The following is a 22,685-nucleotide window of genomic DNA, read 5'->3' as shown; positions in this document are numbered from 1 at the left end:
GAGAGTGGAGCAAAGCTATAACTGCATATTGTACGTATGTACATTCATTGGCCAATGAAAACCAATCAAATAGAATCAGTAATGAATCGGAACCGGATGACGACAGCGCTTGCAGAATTTCTATCCAGTTTGACTCAGCCCTTTTCTCAGCTCAGCTCGATTTGCTGACATCGTCCAACCCTCAATTTCCCACTTGATGCATGATTTTTAGATCTATAAAAGGTCCTTCCCCTAGCTCGCCTTCCCAATCAAAGTAACTCTTCTGAAGCCATGAATAATATAAAGCCAATCTATTACCAAATTAAAATTTCAAATTAAGGGTAGGGCTTTACTATTTGCAAATTGTACTCTTACACTAGTTGCAAGGACGAGATGACATATGAAGCGATTAGCGGTCCAATTTCGCTCTTTGACATTGGAGCATACATAATAACATTGAGATTGAAATTTCTATTGACGAGCCGAGAGAATGTTGTTTTTCACTTTAAGTTCCAAAGAGAGTCGGGGCACATTTTTTGGAAAACCAATTTTCCACACCAACATCTGGTCCAATTTTCGCTATTCTGACGAATTGAACAACGACAAGTATAAAAAAGGCCTACCCAATTGCGCAAGTGGGTAGGTTTAATTTTGTCATTGAGGGATCACCACTCCCAGTCCTTAGTGATTATGCGGGCAAATTGCCCAATCATCCAAAGTTTTGCCAAAATAAGAATAATTCCATGGGCATCTGTCACAATATTTTCGATTGTCAACACGCGTTCTAATTTCATTTCATTGAATAAATTGCTACAATTTGGCACTATTCATGACGCTTTTGTAAGGTTGCGTGATAAAAAAAAAGAGCCATAGTTGTTAAGTGAATTAAAATTGTTCGCTGGAAGTTGAAATCGACCTGAAATTGAGGACTCGTTGTGTCGCTAACATACCTGGAATGAAAGAGGAAAGAACCTCGATTGAACAATTGTGTCCTTTCAAAGTAACATAGATGTTTAAACATAGAGAGAGGCACATTATACTCCTGACACGCCATATGGAAAACCGATAGCTAATTACAATTTCGGAGTGTCTTCAATCAAGCACAGTCGGGAAAGACTGGTTTCCGGTCAATCTATGATCTGGATCCAAGATTCATCGAATCAGATTGACACATAGTTCTAAGCTGGCTGTACACCGCACCAAGGCTCTCTCTCCTATTCACTTTTCTATCCACAGCCACTTTTTGACTTTCAACCGTCCCCGCAGTCCCCCAAATCCCCAGGAATTGTCAAGAAGCAAAATTGACAGATCTGCTCAGGCAAAAATGGCGAGGCCGATCTCAAAAGCGTGAAATCTAATCAAGGAGCTGTGCTTTTCATTCTCGTTGGTTCGTTCATTCACTTAGTGACTGCCTTGGAGGTCGATCTTTTTCCTCGTTACCAATTCCCCGAACATATTACCAGCTTAGACATGAATAGGAACGGACTGGGAGTGAGCCAGTTGTATATCAGAGTTTTAGAATTTTTTTAGACTTGTGAACTGTTAGGTTGGTAGAACTGGGTGGTTTCATGAACTAGAATGTCAGTAAAAATGTGGCTGCTAAACAATGGTCTTTGTTTGATTTTTAAATGAATTTAGCTCCTTTGATAAAAGTGCAATGCCAAACAGTTGAATCTTTGTGATAAGGGATTATGATCTCAAAATAAGAAAAATAACAAAACACGTACGAAGAACATAAAGCATTTATAAAAAGCGCTACATACAGGAGTGGCACCAAGTTTCAGGGAAAATGTGACATTAGTCAATCAGAAATCATGCATTCAAATTTTGGGTCACTTTTTGGTTTCCAATTCATCGAGGCATCAACTAGCCTTGTTTACTTTGAAGTTTCGAAACATTCTGAAAAAGATTGTTTTTAAAGCAGCCTTAAAACATCTTTTAGGACTTCACAACCGAGGCAAATCCAACCATGAAATCAAGGTGACCATAAAGTCTTCGTATTGTCCAAGAATGGTATTACAAATACAATCAGACATTATCATGAGCTTGGTACTCCAAGGATTGGACAAGGAAAGGTCAACCAAAGTTAAAACGGACGCCTGTTATGAAGTCAGTATGGGTGGACATCCCCATGGAGACAGTGCGTGCGATTGCGGATGCTGTTCCCAGACGTCTCCAGAAAAATATACATGTAAAAAATGGTCAAATCAAATAACAATATAAAAAAGTTTCCTTCTCATTGATATTTTCATATTTCTTAAAGCAGAATATTTTTTTCATGATAACTTGATGAAGAAATATTATGAATTATGTGTGCACAGGAACTTTGTGCCACCCCTGTTAAGCTCTGATTTTTTCACGAACTCCGGGTCTAAGAGTCCACAATAAGATGTGACGAGATATTAAGTGAATTCATGTCTCTTAGAAAAAAATCCCAGCCTTCAGGTCCAATTATCTCTCGCCTTGGTGTCAGTGCTGCCGGGTCTTCTGAGATTTATAGTGCCAGCTTTGCCTTCAAATAATGCCAATTTTCCGGGTGTTACTGCACAGGGAACTTTTGGAAAATGCCAACATAACATGATATGAGCTTTTGGCCACAAAAAATGCCAACTATTAAATGAGATCCAGGATTTCTCAATGCCAAGGGGTCTTGAAAAATGCCAAATTTTGAAAAAGTGGCATCCAAAAAGGCCACCTGGCAGCGCTGTTTGGTGCTAAATATTTGAAAACATATTGCAACAACGGTAAGAAGTATGAAGCATCCAAACCGAGAAGAGGCAATCAGAGACAGTACGAGTATATGCTGAATGTACAACACACATATTCGATCGCTACATACTACATACAACGAGTCAGTTCCGCAAGTGGTGCGAGCAAGAGCTTCTTGCACAGAGTACAATTTTCAATCCCAAAACAAGGTTTGCAAAAAGCCCCACGAACTTGTGATGGAGTGACTGAAAGGAATGCTAAAATGATGGCAGCGTTCAGAAGAAAGAGCACAAAAGAGGGTTTAAGCACGGCAGATTATGGTTGCAGGAAAGAGGAAGCCTTCTCACGACCGCATTGTCGACAGAGCACGAAACTTAACATCCTAGAGCTTTTGATCCTTGGACAGATGCTTATACGCTACAAAGCTCAAGCCATTGAAGGATGTGGACTCAACAGCGTTCTCGAATGAAAGGACAAAAAATACACGAGTACTCAGGGGCAGTCAAATGATTCCACCATGCGTTTCCGAAACGAAAAAAAAAGTGGCAAGCCATCAAACGTAAACCAGTGTATCATTGTGCATTGGCGAGGCATTCGCGTCGATCCCGACGTGGTTACCTTTTTTACAGTGACAGTTACAAGAAGATGTAAGACCAGGCCACATAATAGGCCAGAGTCTCTCTGGTGCACAAGTACTTAAGTGAACGACGTTCCCGAGTCCTGCATATTTGATGAACCGTCCTACGTCGTCCCTGAAACGGCTTGATGACGTAACCGGTAAGAAATTTTACCCAGAGGCACGAACCAAACTCAAAAGTACCTGACCATTCATCCCTCGAACGTTAAGGAGCTGCAGTAGCGAGAGTAAACTCGATCGGTCTGCTTGTTCGTTCGCATCCAGAGCTCAAAGGGGGAAAGCCGTTTATTAGTACTTGAACTGAACACCGAGCTCTAAGAACAGACTATCAACGGAGTGAGTAGTAGTGGCCACCACTTTCAGCTGATTCGAGGCCATCAACAACTGTACTAGTCGCTACTCGCTACTCGCTACTCGACGGTCCAGGGCCGGTATGGAGTGTGTGTCAACATCATTGCGTACATTCAAATTCATTTGAGGAACCAATTAAGCCACCAAGAATACGTGGACAAATTCGACGCCTCACACATTCTTGGAAGTCGACGAGGAGAACCTTGAACACCCAGGCGAAAGATGTTGATGAAGTTCCTGTTGGAGTCGTCATCGTCGTCGTTGTTGTTGTTGCAGTGGTACAGTTGATCTTGAAAGATAGGGAGGGAGCTTTGTCAGTATCCGATATCGCACCGCATCGTGATGTTCTCTTCAGGACGGACGACTTGAACGTGTCTGATTATGGTTGTGAACGGAAAACAGACCAACACGAAAACGACGACCCATACTGCTGCTAGTGATGATCATCTTCGAGACCTTGTGCACAAATCTAGGAAATCTTCACCACCATCATCATCACCATCAGAGTCAGTCCCATCACCACCATCATCCTCACCACAGCAAATGAATGCCACTTATCAAATTCAAATGGATGCCTTGGATCGGCAACCTCGCCCAGGACACAGAGAGGCATCGGTCTCTCGCATGGAACAAGGCCAAGTACATTTCAATGAACCGAGCTTCGACGATCAAGATCGCTCATCATCAGCCTCCGAGAAATCCCCGTACGTTTGCCTGACCATCTCCGAGTTGCGGCGTGTGTTTCTAACCAAGGAAACCATCTGCTTGGGCCTTCTCTTCTCGTACCACGTGTTCTTGATCTACGCGATTTATTACCATGCCGCCAGAGAGTTGGATTGGCTGTGGTGTGACGGCCTCGGATTCGTCGTCATCTGCACACTCCTGGTATGGTTTGGAAAATTCGTCAACTGGATCGTGCTGCCCACGATACGACGGTCGAGGTTCATTCAGAAATGGTTCAACATCTCCCAACGGTACGCCAAGAAACATTTCAAAGACAAGATGTGGGTTCAATGTTTTACCTATGGTCTTGTGCTTGGATCCATAGCTCTGTTCTTAATCATTGATTCGGTCGGTAACCGCAAAAGGTTGGTGTCAGCTGGAGGCATCTTGGTCTTTGTCTTATTGGGAGCCATCTGTTCCAAACATCCTCGGCGGATTAATTGGAAACAGGTCACATGGGGATTGGTCCTACAGTTCTTGTTTGCTTTGCTCATCTTGAGATGGGAACATGGCAAAGTGGCGATCGAATGTCTCGGTTCCAAGGTGGACAACTTCCTGGTCTTCACGGATGAGGGCACCAAATTAGTGTATGGGCACCTCGTCCATAGGAAGCCTTTCATTCCTCAGTTATTGGAACCAAACAGTGTAGCATTTAACGTGACCTCGCAAATCAATCAAGCCCAAGCTGTGAGCCCGGTGGTGGCATTTAAAGCCCTAACTGTTGTCTACTTTTTTTCCTTCGTGTGTAATATACTATTTTTTCTCGGCGTCATCCAATCGTTGACGATGAAAATAGGATGGGTCCTCAAGATCACCATCGGCACGACGGCTTGCGAATCCCTCACAGCCGCCTCCAACATCTTTCTTGGTCAGGCCATGGCGCCACTTCTCATCCAGCCATATCTGGACAAGATGACCAAGTCAGAGATTCATTCCATCATGACGAGTGGGTTCGCCACAATTGCAGGAACTGTGATGGCAGCCTACATCACCTTTGGCGTTTCCGCAGCTCACCTTTTGTCAGCGAGTGTGATGTCGGCACCGGCAGCTCTGGCGTGTTCCAAACTACTCTACCCGGAGACTGAGCAATCTCAAACCTCCCATGAGAACATCCAACTCAAAGGAAATCGAGGGGAGGATGGAGAGGCAAGTAATCTTCTGGACGCTGCCACCCGAGGAGCCTCCATAGCTGCCAACCTTGTCCTTAATATCATCGCCATTGTCATTGCTTTCGTGGCCATGATTGCTTTCCTCAACTCGATGACCGGGTTCTTCTTCGGTCTGATCGGTTTGAGTCACATCAACTTTGAGTTCATTCTTGGAAAACTCTTTATACCCATGGCCTACATTATGGGAATCGATTGGGAGGAGACGGAAGCAGTGGGACGACTTATTGGCATCAAGACCGTGGTTAATGAATTCATCGCTTATCGAGAACTTGGCGTGGCTGCAGCTACCAACCAGCTCTCTCCAAGATCGGTGGTGATAGCGACTTATGCCTTGTGCGGATTTGCCAATCCCGGCAGTGTGGGAGTCCAATTGGCAATATTGAGCAATCTTTGCCCTGAAAAGAAGTCCTTATTTGCCAATATCATTGGCAGAGCATTTGTTGCCGGATCCATGGCGTGCTTCCTCACAGCATGTATCGCAGGGGCTCTTCTCACGGACGATGGAATTAACTCTCTTCAAGGCATATAATAATCACAATCAAATCCGTCCATAAATTGTTTGTTTTACCTTCAAGCAGCTATCATAAGAAAGTATCGCACAACTCAATATAAATGCATCTAGATATAATTATTTGTAGTCAATAATAAAACTAAGAAACCCGCTCCAGGACCAAAATTGACCACAAAGCAAACGAGTGGAACTTAGCGATCAAGTTTCCTAAAAGGAAATGAAAATTGATCATCCTGAGATAACATTCCTGCTCGCTCGAGGGCTCCCAAACCCACGGTACCACCTTGACTGGTTGACCACATTTCAAGGTGAGTGGCAAGACTGGGCTATTTATTTAACGGTCCATAAAGCAACCACGTGTATCAATCTGTAGAGAAAATCCACTACTACACCTGAAGTTTTGCATCCCAGACACGAACCCGAACCAATATCCTCTTAAGAGGTTGCGTGTTCAGAAATTAATGACATTGCGTTCACCGCCTTCACCTCCGGGATTGACCTCCAAAGGACATTGTGTTTCGCCTACCTGCTTTGAATCACTGTCCAGAGTAGGACCGGCCTGGAAATTGCTAAAGCAAACACGTTCTGACATTCCTAAGGACAAACCAATACCACAGGACTTCGTGTGGGTGTGCAAACAAGAGAAGCACCAGTCAGCCTCGCATGATTATTCAAACCACTTCGGCCTAAATATTCTGACGCAATTAGCGTAGGTCGTTGACAGTTGGAAAACGCTTACATTAATACCTATGGATCACTCCACGAAGCAATCACTCATTTCAAAACTCCCCTTAAAACTCAAACAAAGGACATTCCTCACTCGAGTAAATACAAAAACACTCTCCGCGCACCTCATTTTCGACATGTGGAAATGAAAAATCTACAAAAAAGGGTCGGCATGAGTGGATATTTTTCTGTTTGTCTGCAAATATGCAAAAAGGCGTTCCCAACCGACCAAGCGTTGGATTTAAAAACAAATTTCAAACTGCCCCATACATACGTACAGGAGGTACAAATACGTACACGAATGTGACGTGGTTCGTCCTTCTTGCTATAATCCCATTTGCATTCTTGAACGCCATGCCAAATACTGGCTACATACAAGTGCTAGTACTACTACAACTACTTCTATCCATAGACCGTAGAGCAAGTACTTAAAGGAGAGAGTTAAGAGCAAGGCTGATTATCGGCCAGCAAAAAGTATCGACGACCCCCAAGGTCTCGCGCCATTGCAGAGGGAAGCTACACAAATGATGGTAATCCATCAGGTTCGATGGAAGGCGGACCATCGCTTATTACGTCAAAGTTGTCCAAGACATGACATGGCATTATTGACTATCATAAATTTGGTCATTGCTATTAAACCTGCACCCCGACGAGGCTGATCCCAACATGCCAACTCCAATACCGGTACTGTGAGGTTCAGCGGCGAACAGACCCTTTAGGGGTCAACCGATTTAGAGAGATCCTCTTTCATGCCCACTACTAAGGACAATGCAGTCATTCAAAACACAATGGATAGATGATTCAATCATGCAAATTCCTGGCCTCTCTCTCTCTCCCTCTGTTTCGCTCTTTTTCGCTCTGGCCACGAGACACAAAAAAGGACCTCGACAAAGAAAGAGTTTCGCAACTGGCAATTTGCTTGATGGCTTTGATAGCTTTTCCGAAGGCAAGATCATTCACAGCCCGACACCACAACAATAGTCCCCCTCACTCTGCCATCATCCATCCCAGTCTCGTCATTGAGCCCGTCTTTGGCACCGGAATTTCGAAGAGAGGGATTTCCCCCTCCCTAAGCTCCTCTCCCCAAATTGAGGACATGGATGGGTCGAAAATTCTTGATCTTCGGCGTGACATACACATGTTTGGGAGAATTATTTGTACCGCCAGATTATTTTCACATCTCCCATGCATGCGGGATACGGCACACAGATGGCAGGGGTCGAACTGAGTGAGGCCCCCGGATGATGAGGGATCTCTTTTGCCTTGGAAGCGATCATCAAAAGGGCAAATTCGACATCGTCATCATGATAGCCTTCCGAGATGAAGATGGGGTCTTACTGATACTGCTTCTGAGGCAGATGCTGGCACTACTTCCAGCATTTACGAGCTATCACCGGCCTTGATGCAATTGCGAATCCTCCCTCCAACACTTTTGTCTCCCCACTTTGTTTCGTGACTCGCACTTTCTTACCTACAAACGATGTGCAGAAAGAGAGAGAGGAAATTAAGTCATTGTTGCCACCAAGTTCCGGATTCGCGAGCCTATTGGCCCTTTCATGGTCAATTGCAAGCACTAACTAGTCGCTACTGAGAGTCACTCCAATGAACTGACAGATGCTTGCCAATTGCAATCTAAAGTTGGGCTCGAATGTGTTTATGCTTCGATGCATTTTTGACCGATTTTGTCGAATAAGGGGTCTTCTCGAGACGTTGACATCGACTCTTGACCGCTCGTTAGGTTAAGTTCTATTCATAATGATACCATTGAGACCCCAAGGAGGGTTAGAATTGGTGGAAGCGATAGAGGTTGCGAATCCAGTCAGTGCAATTTCCCAAGAACACCTTAAGGCCCTTTTCAAGCCAGTTTCGCAGGCTTTCAAAGAGAGATCAGATCCTACAAGTCAGGGAGATTTGCATGCAATTTCGCACTATGAAGCTTTGGACCGAAAAAAAGCTAGGATAAGTAGTCAAACAAGGTCTAAGAGAAACGATGCTCGATCCAATATCAGTCTTAGTAGTAATAGTGAGTGGATTTAGTTCTACGTATCTGGACTCTTGACACACATCCATAGGGAAAATTGCACTCAACGAAAATGCAATAATAACTAAGACACGATACAAAATTACGAATGATTATAATCATCATCATCAGAAGGGCCTCCGGGTCCCCTCATAATCTCTTTTTTATGGTAGAGGCCATTTTTGCCTCAAGGGATCACTGGATGCTGGTTGACAAGCTGGAATTCTCAAGGCCATGAGCTGAAGTACAGACAGAGAACAATACGTCCCCTTTTAAAACCATCGTAGGAATTCGCATTGACATAATAGACCATCTCTCGATCATGGACGAAAAGTTCTTTTCAACTTTTCAACTGATGATCATTGCATGGTCTATTGACATTCATGAGTGCTTCAGCACCAGAAATTATCCACACATTCCAACAGTCAATGGAGACGACGCACTCATGAGCATATCCACTTCCTCAAGGGATAAAAATCACTTCATCTCCGGTTGACGGAGCAAAAAGTAGCCGATACAATAATGCATCAGTAAACGTCTAACACACAATCATCAGACATGTGGAGGAGTGTCTGCGTCGCGTTTTCCTTGGGAAATCTCGTGTTCGACGCCAAAAACTTGAGTGACGATGAAGATGAAAGATAAATAAAGCGCCTTTTTGGTCCTCAAGTCAAAGGAGTCGATGAAAATCTCAATCCAGCTGAAGGACATGACAAAGATCATTTTGGGGGCATCTTCGTTGGTCCTTTCCGAGTTAACGACCACAACCACCATTGACCTTGCATGACCCCACAAGGATGAAAGTTCAAAAGGAATGAAGATCGTCTTTTGAGGGAATTTTTGTTTGCCATCCGGAAGGACAGACACTCCATCCATCCATTCATCCATCCATCTAACAAGCCTGCCAGCCTACCAGCCTGCCAGCCAACCAGCAACACAACAACACTACAACATCACGTCCATTATTATATTCTCTCCCATCCTCCAGGGGTTCTAGCTCGTTGGCCAAAGGGATTCTCCCTTGATGCTAGATCCTCTCATGGTTGTGTCCAAAGCTTGAAACACGAATTGGCTATTATACCGATCGAGCCACTTGATTGATAGATCGATGGCCAACACACATGGGGATGATGGTCTGAACACCAGGACAGAAGTCGTCGCCTCCACATAGTATTCATGGCCTTCCTAGCATCATTAGCATGAGATCGTAGCAATCACTGACGATCATTCCCAAACCAAAGTCAACCAGCGCCATGGAGATGAGTTCAATTGAAACGTATCTTCAAATGAAGCACTTAACATTGGACAAAACCAACCTCACGATATTGAGTACGGTCATCCCAGGCCTTTTTAGGGCTCCGCAACACACAACCTGTTCAATGATACTTTTTATCTTGGTTGGCAAGGAATATAATGGACACTTGAGATACCGTGGACTATTATCAATGGAAACATTTAATCATCTCTTCTCAATTTCAGTAACCTAATAGGTTATTAATCAGGGGTTGACCTGACAAGATGGCCGATTCAACGCACTCAATGGAAGAAGGGCAATCTTGAGCTAGGTGATCATGGTCATTGAAGGATTGGCTCAATTCTGCTTGTATTTCTTTCACCATTTCCACCCCCCCCCCTCCCCCCCCCCCCCCAAAAAAAACCGTCGACTCAAAACCATTCGAAGGCCCTAAAAGCCACCTTGTTTCAGCTTAATCGTCATGGAATGACACTTGGTTGTCCCATTTATGGAAATACAAGCTACGGCTCAGATCCATTTGGCGTTTGTTTGGGTGGATGGTGGCCAAAAGAGCATTCCAAATGGCTTTGTTCTGGAGATCACAGCCAAGAACAGAAGCCAATGGTTTTAGGATTCGGAATTTGCATCTTAAATCGAGCTCAATAGCAAGACTACGGAATGAGATTCCACTTCAAGACGACGTGGACGTCAGCTCGAAAACCGATCGAATGAAGCTGGCGTTGAAGCTTCCGCCTCCAATAAAAATAAACTTTGAACCGTTAGTGCTCCACGTGGTTGTTTTTGAATATTCGCGGTCACTAAGAAACCCAATATAACATTTAGATTCCACGCAGTAGGCCAATGAGAGTACTCTTTCATCATTATCATCAATTTCATCATCTCGCATATCAAGAGAGATGTCAATCTCAATGATTCAATCACGTCGAGCATTTCTCTAAAAGTAACACTCGAGTGTGCAAGATGCATTTCAAGGGCGATGGGAATTGTAGCCCGAAATGCAAATCCATCGGGGAAATCTGAGAGCATGCATGATCCACTCCGACATCATCAATTGACAAAATAGACCCTTTTTGGTGGTAGCTCTTCTGTGGAATTACCTTGAGCTCGACAAGAAACCAAATCCTCTCTCGACTCGATGTCAAGAGCTTTATTTGGCCCAATATATACCTACTTCAGCGTCACCGCCAATCATTCGTCGGCGTACGTACTCGAATGAGCTCTAATATGGTAAGAATGGCTCAAAAGTCAAAACTTGAGACCTGAAACATGCAAGCCTGAACCCTTCAACTTGTGATAAGAACACTGTAAGTGTTCAAATCCGTCAAGAAAGGGTCTGTTTGTACCAAAACATGGCCAGAGTCATTTTTTGCAAAACGCTTTAAAAGAGCAATCGTTAGCCACACCTGCGATTGTACCACGGTAAAATAGTGTAATGGACGATTGTTCTCCCAAACACAAGAAAACGGGATGAAGGAAGTGCAAAGACACGGACACAAAGACACAGGTGTGGAGATAAAACATGTTAAACAAAGGATTTGAAAGTGATCTGACATGTCATCCATTCATGTTAAAGGTGATAATTTTAGCTACTCGCGGGTCAAAGAACTTGATCGATGGGACACGAAGCTGAAGACTGCTTGGTGGATAGATCGAGATAAGACAGGAGACAAGGGAAAAACTGGTTGCGTAATAACTCGTCGAACACGAAAAGCTTGACAGTAAAGAAGAAGAAAAAACATTTAAAATGAACGTCACAATAACCCCTTTAACTATCTTGTTTTTGATGATATGGTTTCCTTACAGTACATGATGGCAATTATTACAGACATGGAATTCGCGGCCAGAACACATATGTTACATAACCTTGACGATGTAACGAAGCCAGTAACTAAATACGGCTGGGGTTGGGATTTACATTTTTTTTCTCCCATACAATTGACTCTTCTAGCCCTTGAAAATCAGCTTTGACTTGAACAGGTTTTAATAATGCGATGACATGTCGAATCAGCCGAAGTAGATGAAGGTCATTGCAACGACAAAGAATTAATGTGTGACTTCCCAAAAAAACTGAATTTTATCACTACCTTTTCAATGATACTGTTCGTGAACAGTGGTGTACTTTAAGTTCATTATTCAAAAGCCACGACCAGAGGCATGGATCCTTACTTTTCTGGACTGAACGCATGCGTAGAAGTTTGACATTTTGCGATTTATGAGTTGAAGTTTATGACTTTACCACCGTCTTCCAGTTTTTTTAGGACGAGTACTTTTTAGCTCCAGTCAGAATCGTTTGTATACAATGCATAAAAGGCTGTACGCACAATAGCGAATCTGTGTCACTTTCAAACACATTTTGTTCATAAATTGAAGTTATCCCTCATGCCAATGTCAAACTGACTAAACTGTCAATAATTGCATTCAGATTTCCCCTAAACAGTAAAGCTCGCTTCCCACTTTGATTTCTGCTCTGCTTTGATTTAACAAGTTCACAAAACAAGATGCAAAACACACACGTTCTAAAACTAGTTTAAGACCGTTATGGAAGTCAACCACAGGATCTCATCCAACTATTGAAATCAGCGCTGAAGGGCTTAAAACATGAATACTGGTAGCGATGTGACAACAGGAATTCATGGGAAGTTTGCGATCATGCCCGGGATGAATGGACAAAACGGTCTTCAGTCTAAAATTTAGCACACATCAGCCGAGTTCTAGGATGCGGCAACAATTCATCGTATTTTCCAGCTTTGATGCAACAATCTGGCATGATCAAACCAACATGAAGACAACAGAAGGCGCCTGTCAACCCACCCCATTAGCTATTTCGCTTTACGTCCTTGAATGGCTTGTCTGATCGAACTATCCTGGTCAAGCCAGCTCATTTGAACGGTCGGGTAACATCCACTTCAATCGGGAAATTTCAGGTGCTTTAAAAGCCTCTACGAGCGTTGTCTTACCTCCGAGAATTAGAGAGGCCTTCGATGCGAAATATGTTTACATGAAGTTCACTCACAATCACAATAAAACATGTAGTATACGACCGTCACTTCACTTGGACCTAATTACGTCAATCACCCGTGGGGAGCTAGCTTACAACACTGCACAGTTATTCCCGGTCACAATCTAACTGAGTAGTGCCCTCAGACATACATACTACATACATTCACAAGCACCATGTATGGAGAATCGGTGTGCGTGTATGCGTATGAGTGAGTGCGTGTAGTACACTACATAGTGGGTGCATTACAGTAGAGCAGACAAACACGCGCAACAAAAATACGCATCTTTCACATTCGATAGCGACGCTTTACTCCATGGATCTAATGGCCAAACGAGCGCAACTCCACAGCCTCCATCCAAGACGTCTCATGATCATGATCAACCTTCTCATCCCCCATCCCTAGTTCGACGAGAGGGACTCAAATCTGCGCTCTTCTGGGACATACTCACTCCAAACGCAGGCACCAAAAAAAGCGTACGTTCAATACAGGACCAAGTACGTAGGATTCAGTCGAAGAAGCGATCCAACCAACAATGCTGCCGAGTGAATTTCGTACAACGAACGGTGCATAAAAATTCACCAGCACCCACCGAGAAAATGCGTCACGATGGGAATATTGACTGGGAAAAAAGGAGCCTCGCTTTGGGAGGGGAGGGATACTAGGATGCCGTTGGAAAATTAGGGTTGTGGGAGTGTTAAAAATCGAAACGTTATCAGCGCGTACAATCTCTCTGAGATGGCAAGTGCGACCTCAATAGAAGCCTATCGCTCTCATTTATCAGTTCCAAACTTCAATTCTGTTTGAAAAACACTAAGTGTGAGTAGGAATAGGATGCTAGAAACATGAGCTGTTCTGCCTTCTCTACATGTCCAAACATACCCCATGGGAGGCTCACCTTTTCCCTCCCTACCTCCCCTCTTTGTATGATTTTAGTGTAAACATTTTGGGGAGGGAGATAAAGCTCGATGTATTTAAAAAGAAATTTCATCTTTTTCAAATGATTGTCTTAGCGATTGTATTATTTGCTTTTTTCTTTTTCACTGAACAAGACAGCATTTCATCCAGTTGACTAGTGATTTTACATACTTTCAGGTGCCAGACCGAAACATACTTTCACACTAATAGCGCTTCAGAACGATTTTTGCGCTCACTTTTGGAGAAAAAAAAACTTTGTTTGAAGCTGTTTGTGAATGTATATTCGAGTCCAAACTTCCGTGTCGCTTTCACAGTCACCTAAGTTGAAACCGGCACGAGCCCGGAATGTATTTTATAGCCACGTCAATTTCTTGACAACGGGGTCAAAATCATGTTCAAAGGAGATTGGTCTTCTTGCATCACTCTCCTCCCGACATGCTGCCTGGATGCCACTCGGGTGGAGTAAGTTCGAAACCTCGAATTATGACACGGGAACCGAGGGCCAATTAAGCTCCACCGATTCGATGGTTCTTTTCTAGCGTTTTTTAAAGCCACAATCTGATATGAGCAAAGCAGTGAGTCAGTGCGAATTTCAACATGTTCTTCCTTTTATTGCCATTTCTCCCACATGGATCCAAGTTGTCTTCGCCAATTCCATATTCCAAAGGTCATCTTCGAGCGTGCTATGTTGAGCATCCTCCTCCTTAAGAACCTTCTTCTCCCTGCTCCTCCTTCTCCAACGAATGGTCCTCTTGATGATGATAAGATCCTCTTCTCAGAAAGAGGCAGAGAGTGCTTTGGCTGCCTACTCCAAGCCTTTTAGCACTTCCTCCATAATTTCCAGATTACAAGATGCCTCATGAACACGAGAATTGTAGGCTAACTTGGCGTTGGAGGGATATGCGGCTACCTTTGACCTCACGTTTCAAGAGCTTAGGGAAAGAAGAAAAAACGCGTTTTGGCCGTGACATTGGGACGAAGAGGGCGATCTGTAGAATCAAGGTTAAGCTCGGCTTCAAGCCATGCCAAGGAAAAAGCCGAAATAAATGTACACAAGACTGATCATATATCTCAACGCTTTGTTACAGACTGTTCCAGATCATAGATCTAAGCTCAGTGGAAGCGTTCGCTTGTCTTGAAGGGAAGAGCTGCAAACTGAGAAGCCCGTTTGATTTTCCTGTCTTCATTTAACTTGAACAGTCCTCCAGGACAAATGTCGTGTACGCTACACACACACACACACGCTCATACGCACACAAACCAATGAAAAACAATAGGCCAATAGCCCGGAGTCATCCATTAGATCCTACAAAATGGCGTATAAAAGCCTCGCTTAAAGACTCTTAAGAGGGCCAAGGAATTTATTACCGAGACTTGGCATCCACTCGTCAGATCCTATTGATCAAAGGTCAAAGTCGTTTCCAGTGCACTTAATAAAATTTCAGAGCCTGTCCAGAGACAGCCAGATTAAATATGTAGTAAACTTAACCCCCTGGCTATTGGTATGAAATCGCGCCTCGTTTTTGCAAGTAATCCTAACTTAAAACCCCACGAGGAACATCGTAAATGGTGTTCTTGGTACTCTGGCAAGAATGAGTAGGCCTTTCTCATCGACTTGAAGGCAAAGATTTCCTTCGCATTCAATCCCGATTTCAATTAATGCCACACGACGTCATGCATTTCATCTCGGGAGTCTTTTAAATCATGAGATGCATTCAGGAAATAACCACCAACACGTGGAGCACAGGGATAAGCACGGATAACTACACACTTATACACACACGCACCGTACAGCATGATAGGACGGGAGGAAGAGCATCTCCAACAGCCATAATGAGTCACTAAATGGCGTGAAAATCACCTATTGAACCTCAACCAATCCAAGGTGTCTTTGAATCTCTGAAAGACTCGTAGGATTGGCCAAGGTCACCATTGTAACTCATACTACCATTTCAGGTTGGTTCCCTTCTCCAGCTCATTAAGGTACTACAACCTGTAGGAGACAGATTTCAAAACCATTTAAAAACAGGATTCCGTCGCGCTTTCTCATTTCGCAATGCAGATTCTGTCCGACCAGAATCAGGTTTGGGCAGTGATAAGACCGAGCTCGGCAACCTCAGGGGTCACCCTGTTCGCATTGACATTTTCGAAGTCGAACATGAGTACTTGAAATACTGAACGATGAGCCCTTTAACGACGTCGTGGGAATCCATTGACCTATGGCCGATGCGCTTCAAATGGCAAACCAGAAGACGAAACCCGAAATCAGAGTTGCGATAACTGCACAGTACACATCTTGCAATAACAATGAGATCTTCCCGACAATTGGAAGCCATCTGGTCATTGGCCCGAGCACACAATCTCAGAATCAATGTGAAAGGTCCGTTTGTCATTGTAATGAGAAAGTCAAGCCCAGGCTCAATTAGTTCGACCAAATAAGGACGCGAGAGCCACGAGCTCAAGACTCCCAGAGTGTGAGTGAATGAAATCATAAATCATCCATCCATTTTACAGACACTCGGTAGACCTCGATAACTTAGCCCGAGCTACTGATTTCAGATTTCAGGCCCATACCAAGACATCAGTGGGCCAGCAGGGCTTCCTTGTATTCTACGAGATCTCGACCGATCGTAAGGTTTATGACCACTACGTACTCGGAATCAACGTCCGGGATGGTGGTATCGAAATTCGTTGAAATCACTCACTCGGTGGTCCATTCAGGGTATGTATATGTAAAGTATATTCAGAATCTTTTTCTTTCGTTTCTTACGAACACGCTATGAGACTTAGAAAACATTCCTCCTTCTTGATCAAGTCACTTTTGAGGAAACTGTTCCTTCTGCCTGTGAAGTGAAACACTCACAGGATGGAGCTGAAGGAGTCATTTGATGGATTTCAACAGAACTCACAAGATCAGCGGAGCACAGGAAGAGATTTTCTTCTCTTGTTCTGCGAACCAAACGGGAGAAAATTGGGTGAAATTGAGCTTTCATCGCGATCTCCAGACCCACCGAGCCCACTTCATCTTGCCATGAACCTCTAGTGATGAAATCAGTTAATACCAGAGCTCGGTCCGTGCGAGTCTCCATCCGTCATAATTGCGGGAAGTGAGGAATCATTGATGGGACCTTTCATCCCTGATATCGCATCAACGACCACCAAGCAATTGGTATTGGATTCGGTGCTAGGGGTCGACCAGACAATGCAACATCAAGCATCACTTCCTCAAGGATTATCTCCACTCGGGGTTCAAGGTGAAATTCCCCATTTGTCCCTTGTCCTGTTGGGAGTTTAAGATTTAAAAAAATGCCCATTTCCAACCAATCCACAGGGTACACCGTACAAAGGAAGCAACAAGTCCAGGTTGTTGGCTCATAAATTTCACACCGTCAACCATAACAATTTATCAACCTACCAACAAGGGACAAAGCCCGGAATTGAGTTCATCTTCACAAAATCTCTGAGAAGGATGCTATCATTGCGGTTGTTGTTGTCTTGAACGAGCGTGTTAATTATGCGAAACAATTAGAGTGCTCAAGATTAATCGCGGATAAGGATATGAATGTGTCGCTCTAGGGAGGATCTGAGCTATTAGTTCAAATAATTATCATCGTCATTATTTGAGCTTCTAATGCCTGAACGATCCGAACCCATTTACCTACCTTGGAGTCTTCGAAATAGGACAATCTGACCTCAACGACCACGCTTCATTCTTCATAAGAGGATTTTTTTGTGTATGCACCAAGACATGGCATCCAACAGAGCCTAGCGAGGAAACTGCCAGGCCATTATAATCTTCTAGGGAACACGCTGAATGAGGAATGAAGCACATGTCTTCATAAACTGGAATGTCCTGGTGCCAGGAATGGCGAAATGGGTTTTCGCATATGGACTGCGAAATGCGATCTCTTGCCTTCCTGCCTTTATTCCTGCCTGACGATTTTCGTGGGTTTGTCCACTGACCTTGGCGAGAAAACATGACATGGCCAATGAATTCATAATGCACCGACAATTTCCTTCCTCGCCTTTCGGGGGTTTGGGTTATAGGGTGATAGAATTTCCTCAACTTGCTTGATGGTTGTTAAAAATCAAGTTGGGATTACTTTCAGGAAGTGTTTGTGTGATTTACAAGAAGACGAAAAAAGAGGGAGGCTTGAGAGCAACACAATCTGTCAAAAGCACTATAAATCAACAAAACATTTAATTCGAACAGTCAAGAAGATTAAGGACATTTCAGGAGGTGAGTTCACATTTTTTGGCGACTCTTGACATCGACCTTGAACCCGTGTCTGTCAAGTCAGTCATCCAGTCAGGTAGGCAGCCAACTAGTAAGTTAGCCCCTTGGAACGTCTTTTTTTCAGGTTTGAAGCTTCTTTCATCTTCTTCCCCTCACATTTCGTCGACTTTTGTGTCATCTTCAACAACATTGGCAAATGAAGGAAGGTTTATCTACTTGATGGAAAAAAACAACCAAACAGAATAATGACTCGAAGGTGCATTTGAGAACGATAAAAAGCTTCACTCACTGTTTTCATATGACGGTTAATGTCAAAACTGTAGTTATTGCTATAATTATCGTCGCAGGATGACTTCTGACATGACCTTTGTATCTCCAAGGGGAAATGAGGAGAATGTTATGAGTTCGCCTCTCTAACAATGGGATCATTTCATTTCATGGGGACGAAAAAACTGCGAACAAAAGTTTACGCTGGTCAGGACAAAGGACAAAGGAATCCGGGTTGAGGTTGGGTGGTTTCATTCTAGCGCGTTCCGTGTTCCCTTTGTCTTAAAAAAGGCTGGAAACTTAAGGGCCCCTTCATCTATGGAAGAGGATTTCCGATCATGTTTGGGCGACTTTTCCTCTTGAAGGAAACATTTCCTCATCCAGAACAAGTGGGATTTGATCTCCTTGTCGAACATTTTGCTCCTAGACGTGATCTTCCGATTTCCACTCGTCACTTCCTTGCCCGTGGAAACTTTCTTGCTCCTCATAAGACTCCCTTTTATTTCATCTGATTTAATCATGTCTCCTTGGATTGCCTTCTTGACGAGACGAGACCACCCACGGAAGAAAAACCCTTCTACGTTGAGCGTCGCCAAAGTCATTTAAATTCGAATTTTGGCAACACGTAGTTGTTAGCCATGAAAAAAGGATTCGAGCCCTCCCAGTGCATAAGGCATAAACTAGGGGTCCTTAATGAAGTGCTCCTTAATAGGAAGGAAAAATCGGGTTGGATGTGGCATTGAAACCTGGGTGTTGCCGTCGCTTTGATTGGAGTAGATGTGGAGCGATAAAAACTAAATTAATTCGGCACAGCGAAAACGAGGATTTTTCTCCCTCTCACAAGCTGTTCAGTGATTTGGTTGTACGTTGTGGCCGTGCTCGACATCGTACGCGTATAAATACTACCATTCAATGAGTTCGGATGTTATTTTTGGCGCCCGGATCAACGAGTTCAGTCAGTTGTCGACTGGTAGAGTCATGGTATTGTGACCATTACGAGCAAATCAGCTTTTGGGGGGCCGCCAAAAATGAATGGTGCAACAACACCCACCACTGCACATTCTACACACCTAATTCGGGACTGCACTCAAGCTTCAAATTGCTTTGTTGATTTGGCAAAGAATTAATCTACCGTAATGTTTTGATATCCATCCATGAATTTTAGCCGACCAAGTAGGAAGACTCATTTACTGACAAGCTCGAGCCTCATCTATCATCATCTTCCAAATTGAAGAAACGACCGAGTGAGGAGGTTGAACTTAATAAAATGCCCACTTGTGGCATTGTGGGAGCGACGGAAATGTTCGCTCACCTAAAAAAAAACGTGTGTGGACCAATTTCAGAGTCTCTCACTACATGTTAGGTCGAACCTTTCGCTTTGATTGAATGGGACGGTCGCATTCAACATTTCACAACTCGTCTTAAATGCAACCAATAACCAGTTGGAGCTATAAAGTGCCTACCTATATCAGTGGGCATGTTCACCTTGTGAGGTGACCCCCCCCCTCAATGTTGGGGCAAGAATGGTCCGATATTTTGACAAATGGGGGGTCGCCAATTGAGTGGACATCAGGGACGATCATCTTATTTTGACTGGGGAGATCTGATTCCAAACTTCCATTGTTGAGAACACTAACCGTCATTGGCAGTTACCAAGTGAAGTTTGAAATAGTCATCGCCTGATGAACAGTGACAACAGCAATTGTTGCTTGAATACGAGTCTTTCAATACCATCATTGATCTACTACATACATAGTGTACAGAGAGTCACATGAAACCGGAATCAACATACCTGCAAGCAAAAGTAGAGAGTATTCAGCCAAACTGATTCTGTTGCACTTACGTACCAACACAGTCTTGGAGCGTGTGGATTTGATTGAATCCCATGAGTTGGGCTTTTGCTTTGTTCGCTTCGATTCTCCCGCGGTTCACTGCTAAGGGGCAAATTCTCATGCTCGGATATCTTGGAAAAGATCTCATTTTAGATTGTCTATCGGCTGAAAATTTAGATCAAATGACGAACACTTCTCCGTCTTACTCCTCGAGGGGGGGTCCAATCAAGACTTCATTGGGTGATTATGCCGCTTAATCTATGTAGAGCAACTTTTCCAATTTCCAACAGACCCTCGCTTAAACATTTCATCCTTAAAATGTGGTCCAGCGGCTAGAGGCTCAAAGAATCTCGTAACAATTCATCTCGACAAGCCCGTTCTATTCTAACTGATGGTGCCTAGATTCATTGACGTGCGAACAATGATGCCATAAGTAGGTAGCACAATGGTCATATGGCGAAAAAATGCAATAAAAACAATGAAACCAGAAGAGCCCTTAGAGAGCAAGCCGGCCTGACAATGAATGCATGAAGCGGAATAGCCAAGTGATTGCTTTAACTCTACCTTGCAGGACATTGCTTCCTACACAAATGTACAGAGATTCAGAAAACAGACCCTCGAAAACACAGATCAGCATTCGTTTCCGTACTGTAATTGGGACTCTACCCAATGTGGACTCAAAAAAAAATCCAGTCAAACACTGCCAGAGATTGACATGTACACCACCTAACTTCAATCAAAAGTGACAACTCTGTGCGCCCGAGGCAGAGGCGCACGCCATCATTACCATACAGGCAATGCATAAATTACGTGCTAATATGGCTGCTCCTGGCTTGGTTCAGACTGTGCTTAAGCAACAGATATGTTGCATTCCAAATTTGGCTCTTAGTTCCGCCGTCCCCAAATTTGAAATTGCAATAACGTACGTATACCACCAGTTTCTTCTCATTCATAAAATTGAGGAATATCTACCGTAATTCGTCCAGGAAGCTCTTGGCTAGTAATACGATGTTTTTATGGATTCTCTGGAACCCGGATTGCATAAAACCCTGTGCATTTGGCCATCAAAACGCTAAAATAAGTTTAATAATCATTCTGACCACATACCATCATTGAAATTTTATCGTGCTAGCCTTGAATTTCGTTCAAAATGCAATCAAGATCTGAAATATTTCATTGAAGAAACTACCGATGATTCGTTCTGAATATGATTAGTAGCCAATAAAGCCAATCGTCAGTGGAACACATTACGTTTACGACATTCACCGGATTGATCATTCATCTGTCCAACATTTGTAGCATTGTCCCTTTATTTTGGAGCTACACACATTGTTCGCAAGCTCGAAGCAAGTAGTAGCGCCTGCAATGTCCGTGAGCAATTTAGTGAATGAGCCAAATCATGTCCTCGGATGTATTTTCTGTCGATGAATTGGAAGGACAGGGCGGAAGTTCCAACAAACAGTACGAGGGTGCCATTGACTGTATCCCCGTTCTAAGGTGTATCCAAAGAATGCCGATTCAGAGCCCGAAGAAGTCTTCGTGGAATGAATAGGATTGCTGTTGGTATCCCTGCATGAGGGTTTTTATTCTCCGAACACGACCAAAAGTGAGAAGGACAGAGATGCTCAAAAGGGAAAAACATGGTACATTCTTCATTCCTCCAGTCATCATTATTTGATCTCATGACTGGCATTCCTTGCCCTCCCAGGGTTGCTCCACATCTGTGAGACGTGTTTGGCAACCCTGCTGAAGGACGATGGCATTCAAAAATTTTACAATGATGTCACTGAAAGTTAGCAGTAGTAGTAGTTGTAGTAGTAGACCTTTGGAAGCTAATGATAATAAAAAACGAGTCATTTCATGATGAACAAAACGCTACCAAATGATCGAGGAATTACGATCATGTAGTTCAAGGCGATCGACCAAATTTCGAATCTTTTGAAATCCAATATTGCAAAGACATCGTTGCACTTACTTTTCATTTTAGCCGACTGGACTGGTACAAAATCCCATTTTCCTCCCACCCTGGGTCTGGCATCTAACAAAATTACAGAATTTCACCACTGAAGTGAACCTTACCGTTCATGTCAGATCGTTTTCAACTTTTCATCTCGTCTCACACCCACTGATGACGGATTTGGGAATATTCCCACTTTCTAATTGATGTCCGATTGGATTACAATTCAGATTTTGGCAACTACGAAAGCCCCTCTATGATTGGCGAGAAGCATTGTCAACTATCGGCAAACTGCAATTATTTACGGGGCAATTGGATCCGCTCAACTTTCTCTCCATTTCCCAGGACGTCTCTACCAAAAACATTCAACCATTAGCGCATTGTACTTGTTCAAT

At 43.5% G+C, this 22,685-nt stretch overlaps 1 protein-coding gene across 4 annotated transcripts in view; it reads right to left on the bottom strand.

The window, feature by feature from the left end:
• The window catches only part of LOC131888029 (rap guanine nucleotide exchange factor 2-like), a 51,469-nt gene that overhangs the window by 15,203 nt on the left and 13,581 nt on the right, over positions 1–22,685 (bottom strand). The window lies entirely within an intron of this gene.

This window comes from Tigriopus californicus, chromosome 10, assembly GCF_007210705.1.
Source record: "Tigriopus californicus strain San Diego chromosome 10, Tcal_SD_v2.1, whole genome shotgun sequence".
Lineage (NCBI taxonomy): Eukaryota > Metazoa > Arthropoda > Copepoda > Harpacticoida > Harpacticidae > Tigriopus > Tigriopus californicus.
Note: the sequence above shows the minus strand (reverse complement) of the source record. Positions and strands in the feature narration are given on the sequence as shown.